Source organism: Muntiacus reevesi, chromosome 2 (genome assembly GCF_963930625.1).
Source record: "Muntiacus reevesi chromosome 2, mMunRee1.1, whole genome shotgun sequence".
Lineage (NCBI taxonomy): Eukaryota > Metazoa > Chordata > Mammalia > Artiodactyla > Cervidae > Muntiacus > Muntiacus reevesi.
The window spans coordinates 250,710,080-250,723,343 of record NC_089250.1 but is presented as its reverse complement, the minus strand read 5'-3'; the positions used below and the strand labels follow the sequence as shown (position 1 = coordinate 250,723,343).

The window sequence follows — 13,264 nt, the reverse complement described above, 5'->3', positions numbered from 1 at the left end:
GTGTCCTCTTTGGAGAAATGTCTGTTTAAATCTTCTGCCTGTTTTCTGATTGGGTTGCTGCTTTTTTTTCTTTTCTTTTTTTTTACATAGAGCTGCATGAGCTGTTTGTATATTTTAGAAAGAAATCCCTTGTCAGTCACTTTGTTTGCAAATACTTTCTCCCTTTCTGTGACTTGTCTTTTTGCTTGCTTATGGTTTCCTTCACTGTGCTGCTTTTACGTTTAATTAGGTCCCATTTATTTTTGTTTTTATTTTCATTACTTTAGGTGGATCCAAAAGGATATTGCTGCAATTTGTGTCAGAGAGTGTTATGCCTATGTTTTCCTCTAAGAATTTTATAGTACCTCAATTTACATCTAGGTCTTTAATCCAGTTTGCATTTATTTTTGTGTATGGTGTTAGAGAATATTGTAATGTATGTTCTTTTATATGTGGTTGTTTAGTTTTTCCAGAACCACTTGTTGAAGAGACTTTTTTTTCCATTGTATATTTTTGCTTCCTTTGTCAAAAGATTAATTGATTATAGGTGTATGGGTTTATTTCTGGGCTATCTATTCTGTTCAATTGATAAGTATGTCTGTTTTTGTGCCAGTTTCATGTTGGTTTGATTACTGTAGCTTTGTAGTATTATCTGAAATCTGGAAAGCTTATGCTTCTAGCTTTGTTCTTTTTCCTCAAGATTGCTTTGGCAATTCTCAATCCTTTTTTTCCTCTGCATTTAAAAAAAAATTAAAGTATGGTTGATTTACAATGTTGTGTTACTTTCAGGAATGGAGCATAATAATTCAGTTATACATGCATATATGATATATGTAAAGTATGTATATATTATATAAATTCTTTTTCAGATTATTTTTCCTTATAGGTTATTACAAAATATTGAGTATAGTTCTCTGGTAGTTCCTTGTTGGTTATTTTATATATAGTAGTATGTGTATGTTAATCCCAAACTCCTAATCTATTCCTCTCCACCCTTTCCCCTTTGGTAATCAGCAGTTTGTTTTCTGTGTCTGTGGGTCTATTTCTGTTTTGTATATAAGTTCATTTGTATCATTCCTTTTAAGATTTCACATATAAGTGATAGCATATGATATTTGTCTTTCTCTCACTTACTGCACTTAGTATGATAATCTCCAGGCCCATCCATGTTGCTACAAATGGCATTATTTCTTTCTTGTTTATGTCTAACATTCCACTGTATGTATGTGTACACTCACCACATCTTTCACCCAGTCATCTGTTGATGGACATTTAGATTGCTTCCATGTCTTGGCTGTTGTAAATAGTGCTGCAGTGAACATTGGGGTGCATATATCTCTTCGAATTATAGTTTCTGTTGGATATATGCCCAGGAGTGGGATTGCTGGATCATATGACGACTCTATTTTTGGTTCGAGGAGTCTCCATACTGTTTTCCATAGTGGCTGTACCAACTTATACCCCCAGCAACAGTGTAGGACGGTTCCTCTCCAGAATTTATTATTTGTAGTTTCTGTTGATGACCATTCTGACCAGTATGAGGTGATTATAGTTTAGATTTGCATTTCTCTAATAATTAGTTAGGCCATCCCTGGTGACTCAGATGGTAAAGAGTCTGCCTGCAGTGCGGAAGACCTGGGTTTGATCTCTGGGTCAGGGTGAGCCCCTGGAGAAGGAAATGGCAACCCAGTCCAGTATTCAAGCTTGGAAAATCCCATGGATAGAGGGGCCTGGCAGGCCATATAGTCCATGGGTCACAGAGATGGACACGACTGAGTGACTTCACTTTGAACTTTAGTGATGTTAAGCACCTTTTCATTTGTTTTATTTGCCATCTGTATATAATTCTGGACCTTTTGTGCTTCCATGTAAGTTTTAGGATTATTTGTTCTAAAATTCTGTGGAATTTTTTCTAAAGTTCTGTGGAAAATGTCATGGGTAATTTGATAGGGATTGCATTAAATTTGTATATTGCTTTGTGTAGTATGGGCAATTTAACAATATTAATTCCTCCACTTCAAGAACATAGGATATCCTTTCATTTCTATGAATCATATTCAGTGTTTTTTTTTAATCATTGTTTTCTATTTCTCAGTATATAGATCTTTCACCTTTTTAGCTAGGTTTATTCCTAGGATCTTTTTTTGGGGGGGTGGGGGTGGGGTTTGATGTGATTTTTAAATGGGATCATTTTTTTACTTGCTCTTTTTGGTATTTCATAATCAATATAAAGTAACCCAACAGATTTTTGTACTTAATCTTACATCCAGCTACCTTGCTAAATTCGTTTATCAGTTCTAGTATTTTTTGTGTGGAGTGTTAAGGGTTTTCTATTAGATTATCATGTCATCTACATATAATGACAATTTTACCTCTTCCTTTCCAATTTGGATACATTTTCTTTTCCTTATCTGATTATTGTGGCTATATCTTCCAACACTATGCTGATGAGAAGTGGTGAGTGTGGGCATCCTGTGTATCATTCTAATTTTAGTATATGTGGTGCTGAATCGAGTAGATCACTCCCTCAGTATTCAGTGGGTGCTCTCAGTTGCTCTCGTGCGAGCTCTCTCCCATATGCTTTCTCTGTCCCTTTCTTCCTTTCTCCTTACACTCCCTATTCTCCATGTCTTGCTGTATGTGCTTTGTTTAGTTGTTCAGTTGTGTCTGACTCTTTGCGATCCCATGAACCATAGCCCACCAGGCTCCCCTGTCCATGGTGATTCTCCAGGCAAGAATACTAGAGTGGGTTACCATGCCCTCCTCCAGGGCATCTTCCCAACCCAGGGATCAAACCCAGGTTTTGCGCATTGTAGGCAGATTCTTTACCATCTGAGCCACCAGGGAAACCCATCCATGTCTTGCTTAGTTTTAATCCTTTTGATTTGTTTCTCCTCAATGTGGCATTTTAATGTCAGCCCTTTCAGATCTTAGCTTGCCTTGCTCCCCAGCTCCCTGACCCTGTGAGGAGAACATGCAAAACCTCTCCTGTTTCAGCCATTCTCGTGAATATTGGTTGGCTATTTTAGTGTTTCCCTTTTCTCGGGCTAATCTGATTCCTCTTCTCAGATACTTGTTGAGGCTATGCAGGGCATGTATCTTTGATGGTTTTTCCCTTTGGGGTTTGTGAAGATACTGTGTTTTTGGATTTTGGTTTTGTTATTCTAGTCATTCTGTTTTCATGGGGTGATTTTGAGAGATTTTAAGTTATCTTCCATTACAATTTTTCTAGAATTTCTTTATCCTTACTCTTGAATGACAGTTTAGCAGGACATAGAAACCTACATTGTTAGTTCTTTCCTCTCAGTACCGTTGTCTCCTGTGCCTGTTCTTGATGATTTAAAAAACAAAAAAACAAAAACAAAAAAAGCTTCTCAGAGTCAAATTGTTTTATCTTTACCAGATGTAAAGAGGAAATCTTAAAAGCCATCAGGGAGAAAAGTAGCTTAAGATTACCTGTAATTTCACTGGGGTATGTCTCAGTGTCAGGTTAGTTCATTTATTTTTCTTGGTATGTCATGTGTACTTTCAATCTGACAATATTTTTCCATTCTGGAAAATGACCATATCATTGTGTTACTGATTATCACTTATTATTGAATTTAATTCTGTTACTCTTTTTCACATATAGGATTTTGTTTTTTTTTCTGGCCATACATGAGGCATCTTAGTTCCCTGACCAGGGATCAAACCCTACCCCTCTGCATTAAGGGTTCAGAGTCTTAACCACTGGACCACCAGGCAAGTCCCATATATAAGATTTTTAATTAGATTATTTTCTTCAGTCATACTTAGTCTGCTTTTGTTTCATAAAGAGTTGTCATTAATATCATAGGCCATTAGACTTTAAGTAAATCTATCTGATTATTAAGTTGTTAATTATCTTCGTAAATTTTCTTTTTCATGTGATTGGGAATTTTAATTTTGGAGCTTATGTGAAAGGTTCCCCCCCCTCCCAAATTTCTCTTTAGTCCCTTATTCTTCTATAGTGGCTTTGAAATTGCCTCTGCACTGACCTTAACAACTTGGTAAAAGTTATCCATGAAACATTCTGGGCCTGCTCCTTTTCCTGGGGAAAGGGAGAATGTTTATTTGTATAGCTCTTTGATGGAAGACCCCCTGGAGAAGGGAATGGCAACCCACTCCAGTATTCTTGCCTGGAGAATTCCATGGACAGAGGAGCCTGGTGGGCTATAGTCCATGGGGTTGCAGAGAGTTGGACACGACTGAGGCAACTGAGCAAGCACTCATGGTTAGCTCTTCAATAACAAAATAGTCTTCAAAGTTAGAGGGGTGCCTTGTATAGCTCAGCTCATTAAATGGAGTTCTGGAATTCTGCATTTCTTTTTTCTGTACTCAACTTCTTTATGTTGCACTTATACATGAATGACACATGGAAATATCTGTACTAGTATGAGATTTTTACAGATAGAAAATCATTAAAAATATTCTATGCATCTTTTTTTTCTGATGAATCAACCAAAGAAACAAGGTAGCAAAAACTGAGAACAAATTTGAAATTTCATAATTATCTATTAGGATTATATTCTGATTTTTTCCCCCAGGTTTGGGGTGAGGCCTAGCTTTCAAATATTCTATAAACATCTGCACTTACATTAAAAAAAAAAAAAAAACAAACCTTGTAACTCCTTTCAAACAACTGTTTAATACCACCCTTCAGTTTGGAGACAAAGATACAAAGGGTTTCAACTAGTACTTCCAAATTCCTAGACTGTTTTTTTAACTGCAATTATTTTCTCTCCTAGAAAAACCATTTGTCTAGTAGTTTTTATCCTGTCCAACCCAATTTTTTTTTAAAAAGTTGATTTCTATTTTCCATTTCTCTGTGCTGAAAAATGTCCCTTTCCCTTTAATTTGCAGAAAGTTTGGGGACTGAAAAAATTTTGAATTTTTCCATCCTCACTTTATACAATTCTATTAATGTCTGTACTCACTCATTTGAGACCTTGCCTCCCATGAAGGTGAAGGATGAGGATGAAGATGAGGATGAATACCCTTTGCTTCATTCTTTAATTCATTTAGTTGGTCATTCAAATTGTAAATGTAGGATAGCAGGCCATCTACATTTATACCTACACAAATCAGTGCCACACAAGGCATGTGCTGCTGTGAGGGGTCAGAAAAAGGACTGGACAGGTGTGATGACATAGATGTCATGGAGTGAATGACACTAGCTAAGCCTTTAAATATAGAGGAAAGAGTACAGGGTGTGCTTTGAAGGTGAACTGGTTAGTGGAGCAGATTATCTGCAGATAAGTATAGTGGGAAAGTACCCTGAAACAAATCTTGAATTTTTAAAAGCAGGTAATGAGTTAATACTTGAAGCTTTTCATTTATCATGGATGTATTATTATATTTCCAATTTAAGTAGGATCAATTTTCTGTCAAAATAGTAAACAAAAACATGATTGGACTTTAGCAAGAATGCCTAGTGTCTGCTGAAGCCTGATTTTTATCATACTTCTGTATTACTTAGTGCAATGAATTCATCTCAGAGTGAGAATCATACTTCCACATTAATGGATTTCCTTGAGCCACATTTGGTTAGCCTGAAAAATTATCTGTGTGAAGGATGTCATTGAAATGAAAGTGATTTTTTTTTTCTAAGACTGGAAGTAACTTTATGAATAGTGATAAGCCTTATATCAAGGGGGAAGAGCTGAAATAGTGTTTTTACTGTCAGTCATATCTCTGCTCCATGGGCTGACTTACAACTTCAAAACCTTGCAAGTGGTTTTTCCACTCTGTGTGGCATTATGGCAAGGTAAAAAGTGGCTACAATTATGCATTTACCTACCTTTCTTCTAACCCCCATCACATAATTAAGCAAAAGGATGAAGTAGTTGGAACCTTTGATTCTAAGAGTGAGTCAGCATCTGTCATGTCCAGGGAAGTCTGTTGGGGAAATCAGACTTATAAGTTAATTCAGACCTTTTGGGAAATTTCATAAACACAGGTAACAACTTAGAAAGTTACACAGAACTCTTACACACTATCTAAAAAGTAAACTTGACTTCTGCTTTCAGCTGAGATGGAGCAGTAGCAACCAGATGTACCTTCCCTAGCTGAAACAACTAAAAAGACAAGACAAAATAGATGAAAGAATGGTTCTTGAGACACTGGACATCACACAGTGAAGAACAGCGATCCCTGGGAGAGGAGAAACAAGGTAAGCCCTTTGATTATTTCACCTTACCACCTTAAGAGAGTTTCCAACCTGCAACACAGGGTGAGGAACATAAGTGGAACCCAGCAGATACCCTGGGCTGACAGAAAGGTAAGTCTGGGGAAACCAAGGAAGCTAGAATTTGCAGGACAGAGTACCGTAGAAGCAACCTCTGGAGATCTTCACAGGGTCCTCATTAAGCATGCATGTTAGCAAACTACTTCAGGTTGGGAAAGAACCAGCTCAAAAGAGGGAACAGCACCTGATGCACATATAGGGTGGGGAAAAGTTCGTGGAACATTTGAGCAGAGATCTCAGAAGCATCCTTCTTCAGTAATGGGGAATAATTAGCCCCTGATTAGTGTTCTGGTCCTGCCCAACAAAACTTAACACATAAGATTTGAAGGGCTTGAACTGGTTTTTTTCCTTAATAATTATTTGGCTGTGCCAGGTCTTAGTTGCAGCATGATCATAGATCTTTTGCAGCATGTGGGATCTTTGGTTGTGGTGTATAAACCCTTAGTTGCAGCATGTGTGATCTTCGATCTCTGTTGTGGCATGTGGGATAAAGCTCTCTGACCGGGGATCCACCCTGGGTCCCCTGCAATGGGAGTTTAGAGTCTAAGACACTGGACCACCGAGAAGTCCCTCAAACTGGTTTTATATACCATAAGTGCATCCCAGAACAAACTGGAGGTTTATAGGAATACAAAAATGTCTAGCACCCAACAAGGTAAAATTTACAATAACTGGTATCCAATCAAAGATTACTAGTCTTGTAAAGAGGCAAGAAAACACAGTTCATAATAAGGAAAATAATCAAACCAACATTGAACTTACACACATCTTAGGATTAGCTGAGGATGACAGTAAAGCAATTATTGTTACTGATATGTTCAGAAGTTGAAGTTGAGACATGAAAGATCAAAAGTGAAGCATACTTGTTCCCTGTAGGAGCCACCATAGGGGGGCCGGAAGTGCACAGAGTAAAGAGTACCCTGCCCCCACACCTTGCCAGTGAAAATGTAACCTCACCAGACCAGAGCCTCAGAAAGCTATGAGTTGACTTCAAATGACTTAATACACATATAATTGAAATCCCTGAAGGCGAAGGAGAGAAGGCGGGAAAGAGAAAAAAGATTTGAAAAATGTTTGAAGAATTTCTAATTTTGACAAAAAGTAGTACTTCACAGATGCGTGAAGCTCCCACAAATCCCAAGCACAGAGACATAACTAACACTGCACCAAAGCACATCAGGACGTGATGTGATGAAACCAGTGATACAGAGAAAAATCTTCCCACTAGCTGTCTCTTTTACACATGGTAGTATATATATGTTAGTGCTACTCTCTCACTTTGTCTCACCCTCTTCTTCCCCTCCCGTGTCCACAAGTCCATTCTCTACGTCTGTGTCTCTATTTCTGCCCTGTAGAGGGTTCGTCTAGAGAAAAAAAATACATTAAAAATAAGGATGGCAGATTTCCTATTGGCAACAATTCAAATGAGGCAACAGTGGAACACCATCTTTACACTATTGAAAGAAACAAATAAGTTCAACTGATTACAAATCAGACTTTGAAAACTATTCAAAAATCAAACTTAGAACCATATAACAAAGAAATCAAAGCAGATACTCTATGATAAGGTCCTGTCTACAGGCAGTATACCAAAGCTTCATTTATGTTGTTATCCTCAGAGAAAAGGAAAAATGGCTCACCAGCCATCCACCGTAGCCTTTACCAGCCCTCTCCTACCAATATCAGCAATCTTATTTCCAATACCCTCACTGTTTCTGACTAAACATGGAGGAAGTTCACAGAGCCATAGCCCCCTAAAACCTGTGTCCCTGAGGAGCCCGTACATGCAGAGGCCTTCATGGAAATAGTCCACGCACGTCTTTTCTCTGTGCTAGTGTAGTTTTTACTCAGCTGTTCCCATGCCTCTTCCTGATGTTTATTTTGCTGGTTACTAGAATAGCAGTATTTTTTTTTAAAGCTCCTCCTGTGTTTTGGGCTGGAAAGATCTCGCCGCATTCCTTTGGTGCGTTCCTTTTTCAGTTTTGCTTCATGTACGAGTCGTTTACTCTCACAGTCTCATTTTAGATACTACTGCTCCCAACCTGTGTATTCACACCACCTTCAGAAAAGGCAGTGGCAGTGGGCAAGTTGTGACAACCTATTCCATTGCTTCTAGTCTGTCTCTGTAACCCCAGACATTTAAGCTGTTGACCCACCAGCATGACGAGGCAGGAATGCCTATTCTGGCAAACAGAAGCAAACTACAAGCCATCCTTTTTCTGTGACCATATTAATCACTAGAAGCTGGGCATGGAGAGAATGAAGCACAGACTCAGTACAGCCCTCCTGTACAACGCATGGGCAGAAATACCCTGAAGTCTCTGTGGCCTCTGAGATACGTACAGACAGGGACATATCAGCTATAAACATGCATCAAGTGAAGGCTTGATGGGATTGCAGCCCACACACTCTTGAAGTAAAGCAAGAGTTAGAGAGCTGTGATTCCAAGGGATCTACAGCAAACAAGTGGAGAGTTAATACTGACAATGGTAGGAGCAACAGATACTCAGCACTGAGTATGCACCGGGCAGGGTTTGAAGCATTTTATGGATATTAACTATTTAATCTTCACAAGAAGCCTATGAAGCAGGCACCCTTATCCTCATATTACTGGGAGTAAGTGATGCTGTCCAGGTCACGGTGGTGAAGCCCGTCGGACTGACTCCTGCTCTCTCTCAGCCCCTCTCGCCGAACTGCAGAGGGAGGAGGAGCACAGGACAGAGGCTGAAACACATGGTCAGTGCCTTCTCCCCTCACTCGTACGTCACCATCCTGGACACCTGGCATCGATGTCGCCCACTTTGCCTACTTCATAGATCATTTTGAGGAACAAGCAGGAAGTAATTTTGCAAACCTTCACAATGTTATTTTAAGTGCCATGCCACAGAAGGGGTTACAGAGGGGGTCTAAGAGACAGCAGCGAGGCACCAGGGGGCCGTGTTGGAGGGCAAGGCAGTGTGAGTGTCCTAAGCAGCTTTCCGTGTTACAGGGACGGAGAGTGTCTGCCATTCTCATGTGCTCTGCTTTGTTGTTTCTGAGCACTCATTTCTCAGGCCAGAGGATCTTGCCCCAAGAGTAAAACAGTCCATCCGAAAGCTTCCATTCTTGTGTTAGTAAGAGATCCCTAAATTGGATTAAACAGCCTCTTTGTTCCATACAGGTAAGAAATAAAGCAGTCATAAAGGATAAAGAACAATTTTTTTGTATCTGGACTTTAAAAACTCCAGAATCTACGGTAACTGGCTAAGACATTTAAAAAACATGTGCCTCTCTCTGACAAAAAAAAAAAGAAAAAAAGAAGGGAGGAAAGAAGGAAGGAAAATACCTACCATCTTTGCTATGAAATAAAGGTAATGGAAAGCTTTGGCTACTTTAATGGCCCTGAGAGCACTAATTTTGCAAGTTTTGCCAGAGTCTTGCTGGTCCACACCCAGCAGTAATATACAGAGACTGAGCGGGCATGTCTGTCCTGTAATTAAGGCTACAGAGCAGAGCAGCAGGTGCAAACTTCTCATCCTTCAGCTCAACTCTTAAACTGCTTGTGCTCTTGTAACTTAAAGTCTAAAGTTGTTAAAAGTGAGATTTGTAAGGTCATTCATTAGTCTATAACAGGAGTTAGGCACTACAGACATTTCTTTAAAGCAAAATTAGAAACAGCTACCCGACTAGCACATATTAGCCATTCTAAGATGTTGCCATTTCACATTTTCCGGGGGGAAAACTGTTAATTCCAAGTAGATTAATATCCACATGAACATGATATTGAAGCCAGATTGGAAGACCTCTTTTCCTTTTTGTGTAAAACTTTTCTAGTAACAAGAGAAGTCCCTCCTTACCCAGCCCTCTCTCAATGTAATTTAGGTGCTTGGAAGTTTTTCTGATACAAAAGCCCTAACCATCACCAAGGTTTTGTCTTATTTTCTTATTAAAAATTTAAGAAGAATTTTGAATTGTAGTCACCTTCCTGCAAAGAGCTGAAGCAGCAAAAACCTCACTGGAAACTAGTTCCGTTTAAAACATTTCAGTGTGATCCTGCCAGATCTTAAAATAATTATAGCCTAGGAAGGCAGATGTGGCTTTGGGTTTGGACAGTTTTTATCATGCTGTATGTACCTTTCTGTGGAGTCAGAAGAAAGATCAGTGACCTAACTGTGTGCCAAGAACACATACTAAGATGGAAGCCATGTACCTCTGCAGGAACACCCAGGAGAAAGTACAGTGCCTGGAGAAAGAGCAGTTGGCTTAGGGACAGTGACACTACCTGCTTGGCATAGAGGTTCCAGCTACCAGTGAGGGAACCAGCTTCCCTAGGGATGCCTTTACCCATTGTAGCATCCTTTGAGATGTTGAGTTAATAGGGTCACTGCTGCTTCTTGAATGCCTTCGGTAGGAACTAAGATAAAAGACTTCGTAGACAATGGCTGTCTGAGCCAATAGAAGCAGGCTTCATAGTTCAACTCCTGGTATAGCAAAAATACCCTTGTTGGCTGAGGACCGATGCTGCAGACCTTGCACGAAGACAGCTCTCTTGCAGTGCCATCCAGGCCCACTGCTAGAGTTGGGTAAGTTATTTACAGGCTTTGGCTATAAATTAGAAATGAGTGGAAGGGCCTTTGGGTCTGATCTTGGATGTACTCCTTATTAATGAATTTCACACCTTTTCTGCTGGATGGGAGGGTTTTTCTCAAGAGGACCAAATTTCCTCTTGTATATAGGAATTACTAGTGCTATTACTGTTTTGAAGACTGTTCTTATCTCAGATTCTACTGTAACAGAGTTTAAAAGCCCTTTGCTAGGAAAGGTAAATGTAGTCCATCATTCATTTAATTCAACTCACTTTTTGTATCCTTGCATTGTAAACAGTGAATCTGATTCCCATTTCAGAGAGGTTAATCTTACCTCTTTCCTCGCCATCAGCAAAACTTCCTTGCTTATTGTTGTCCCAGGTACCTAAAATTCACATATAAACATGTGAATTAAAAGTATCAATGTTATTAGAACTCTTTGGGGCCAAATATCATCCAAGCTGTCAGGCTTACCCTTCTCAAGGAAATAAGCTAGTCAGCTCCATCACCAACACTAAGCTAGTCAGCTCCATCACCAACACTTCCTGCACCTTCCTAAGTGCCAGGAGAGACAAGGACACTCAGAAATATCAAAGAGCTTGTGTACCCTGGAGTAAGTGTCCTTGCTCACACAACCTCAGGATCAACCATCAACCTCTCTCTCTCACACACAAAATCTGGTGACAGAGACAAGGACTTTTGCTCATATTTTTTTTAATGTATCACAATGAGCAGGAAACATACTTGATGAAATATTTTCAAAGGAGTATATTCAATTACCATCTACAATCAACTTAACTATGACAACAAAGTTTTTGTGACAAATTTTTTTCAGTTTGAAAGTTCCATGTGGTTCTGTTAGTCTCCATGTATTTTGGTACAGTTCGAGATCAGCATTGTTACAGTAACAAAAAAGCTAACAAGACTACATTATAGAAAAACACCAAGAACATCATTTTTGGTTTCACTTGCTCTATTTTTTTTGTTTTTTTTTTTTGTTTGTTTTTTGTTTTTTTGTACATTGCAAAGGCTGTTCATATACCTCTTCACCTCAGGGTCACGTTCATGTATGCTTTCTTTCCTACCCAAACTTGCCCCCCTCCCCCCCCCGAAGAAAGTAAATAAACAAAAAAACTAGTCAAAGCTTTGTTTCACAGTGGGCAGTATCTCAGCGCCAACAACCAACCAACTCAATTTATGCTTCTATTTAAAATGTTTTAATTTAATTTATTATTTAAAAAAAATATATGTCCATGAACATCAAGTGCACTGGCTTGGGTCACTGCCTCTCTCTCCTGCAACTTCCTGCCATGCCTGATAAACTCAGGTTTAAACACATGCCGTCTGTTTTACTTAATTTTCAATTGTGTAAAACTTTGGCCACATTCATATCTTTAAATAGCTTTTAATTAAAAAAAAAAAGCAAACCTTCCTAGATTTATTAAACTTTTCCGTGTGTGTGTGTGTGTTTCCTTCTTAAGTTTCTTTTTGGAGGATGGAAGAAATAACTCCCATTCTGTGGGCGCATTTTGTGCTGTGACTGAATAGTGCCCAGCACCAACCCACACTGTGGAAAGTCAGGAAAAAACCAACCAACCAAAATATGAAGTGTTAATGGAGGTGAAGAACTAATTTTAAAAGTGAGTTGAGATATCCTATTCAGCTACCTACAGGAGTAAATTCTCTGAGTGAGACCAGTCTAAACAGTTGAGCATTGTAGTGAATTCATGCTTTATAAATGATTCTGGTCACAGCCATGGTGGATGTCAGCCCACAAACATCAACTAGCTCATGTCTGACCTCTAAGCTTCACCATCACTGACTGCTTTGCTACTTCTGGGTTAATGCTGAGAATTATTTTTTCTTTTTGAATGAACATACACATGGGTGGTACAGTTGTAGAGGAAAGCATTAAGCATGCAACCCACTCCAGGTTGAAACACTCACATAACCCCTATGGGGAACATTCGTGGGTGGAAGCAGGCTTAGCCACTCTACCCAACCACCTTGCTGTTGCCAAACACACCCACAGGTCGAGGCGTGGCATACTGACAGTCACTCTGCCTCACAGAGGGAGGGTGGCATAGTAGCTCAAAAAAAAAAAAAAAAAAAGCCATTGGGGAGAAGGTGGCAAAATTACAAGGAAATGAACTTAAAGTTGAGGGGGGAGGAAAAGGGGTAGAAATTGCACTATTACCAAGCAGTTATCATTTTTAAAAACAAAGTTTTCAGAAAAGACCTAGCAGAATTTGATAGGTAAAGCTAGTGTTAAATTGTTAATTGGTATCACATAGAGAACCAAAAACAAAAACAATTTTTTTTCTATATGATACAGACACAGAGTAACATACAACAGTTAAATGGCAAAAAATATATATATATTTCATAGAGTTACAAACAAGATAAAATAATGGAAAACAAAACTGTACAACTTCAAAATTTAAAAATGTTCATC

General features: G+C 38.9%; 1 long non-coding RNA gene across 1 annotated transcript in view; it reads left to right on the top strand.

Moving 5' to 3' along the window:
• LOC136161135 (uncharacterized) overlaps window positions 1-6,151 on the top strand; it is a 131,258-nt gene extending 125,107 nt beyond the window's left edge. The window contains exon 3 of the long non-coding RNA XR_010661689.1: window positions 6,027-6,151. This is a non-coding gene — a long non-coding RNA (uncharacterized lncRNA). The remainder of the gene's footprint in view (window positions 1-6,026) is intronic.
• The last annotated feature ends 7,113 nt before the right edge of the window (window positions 6,152-13,264 follow it).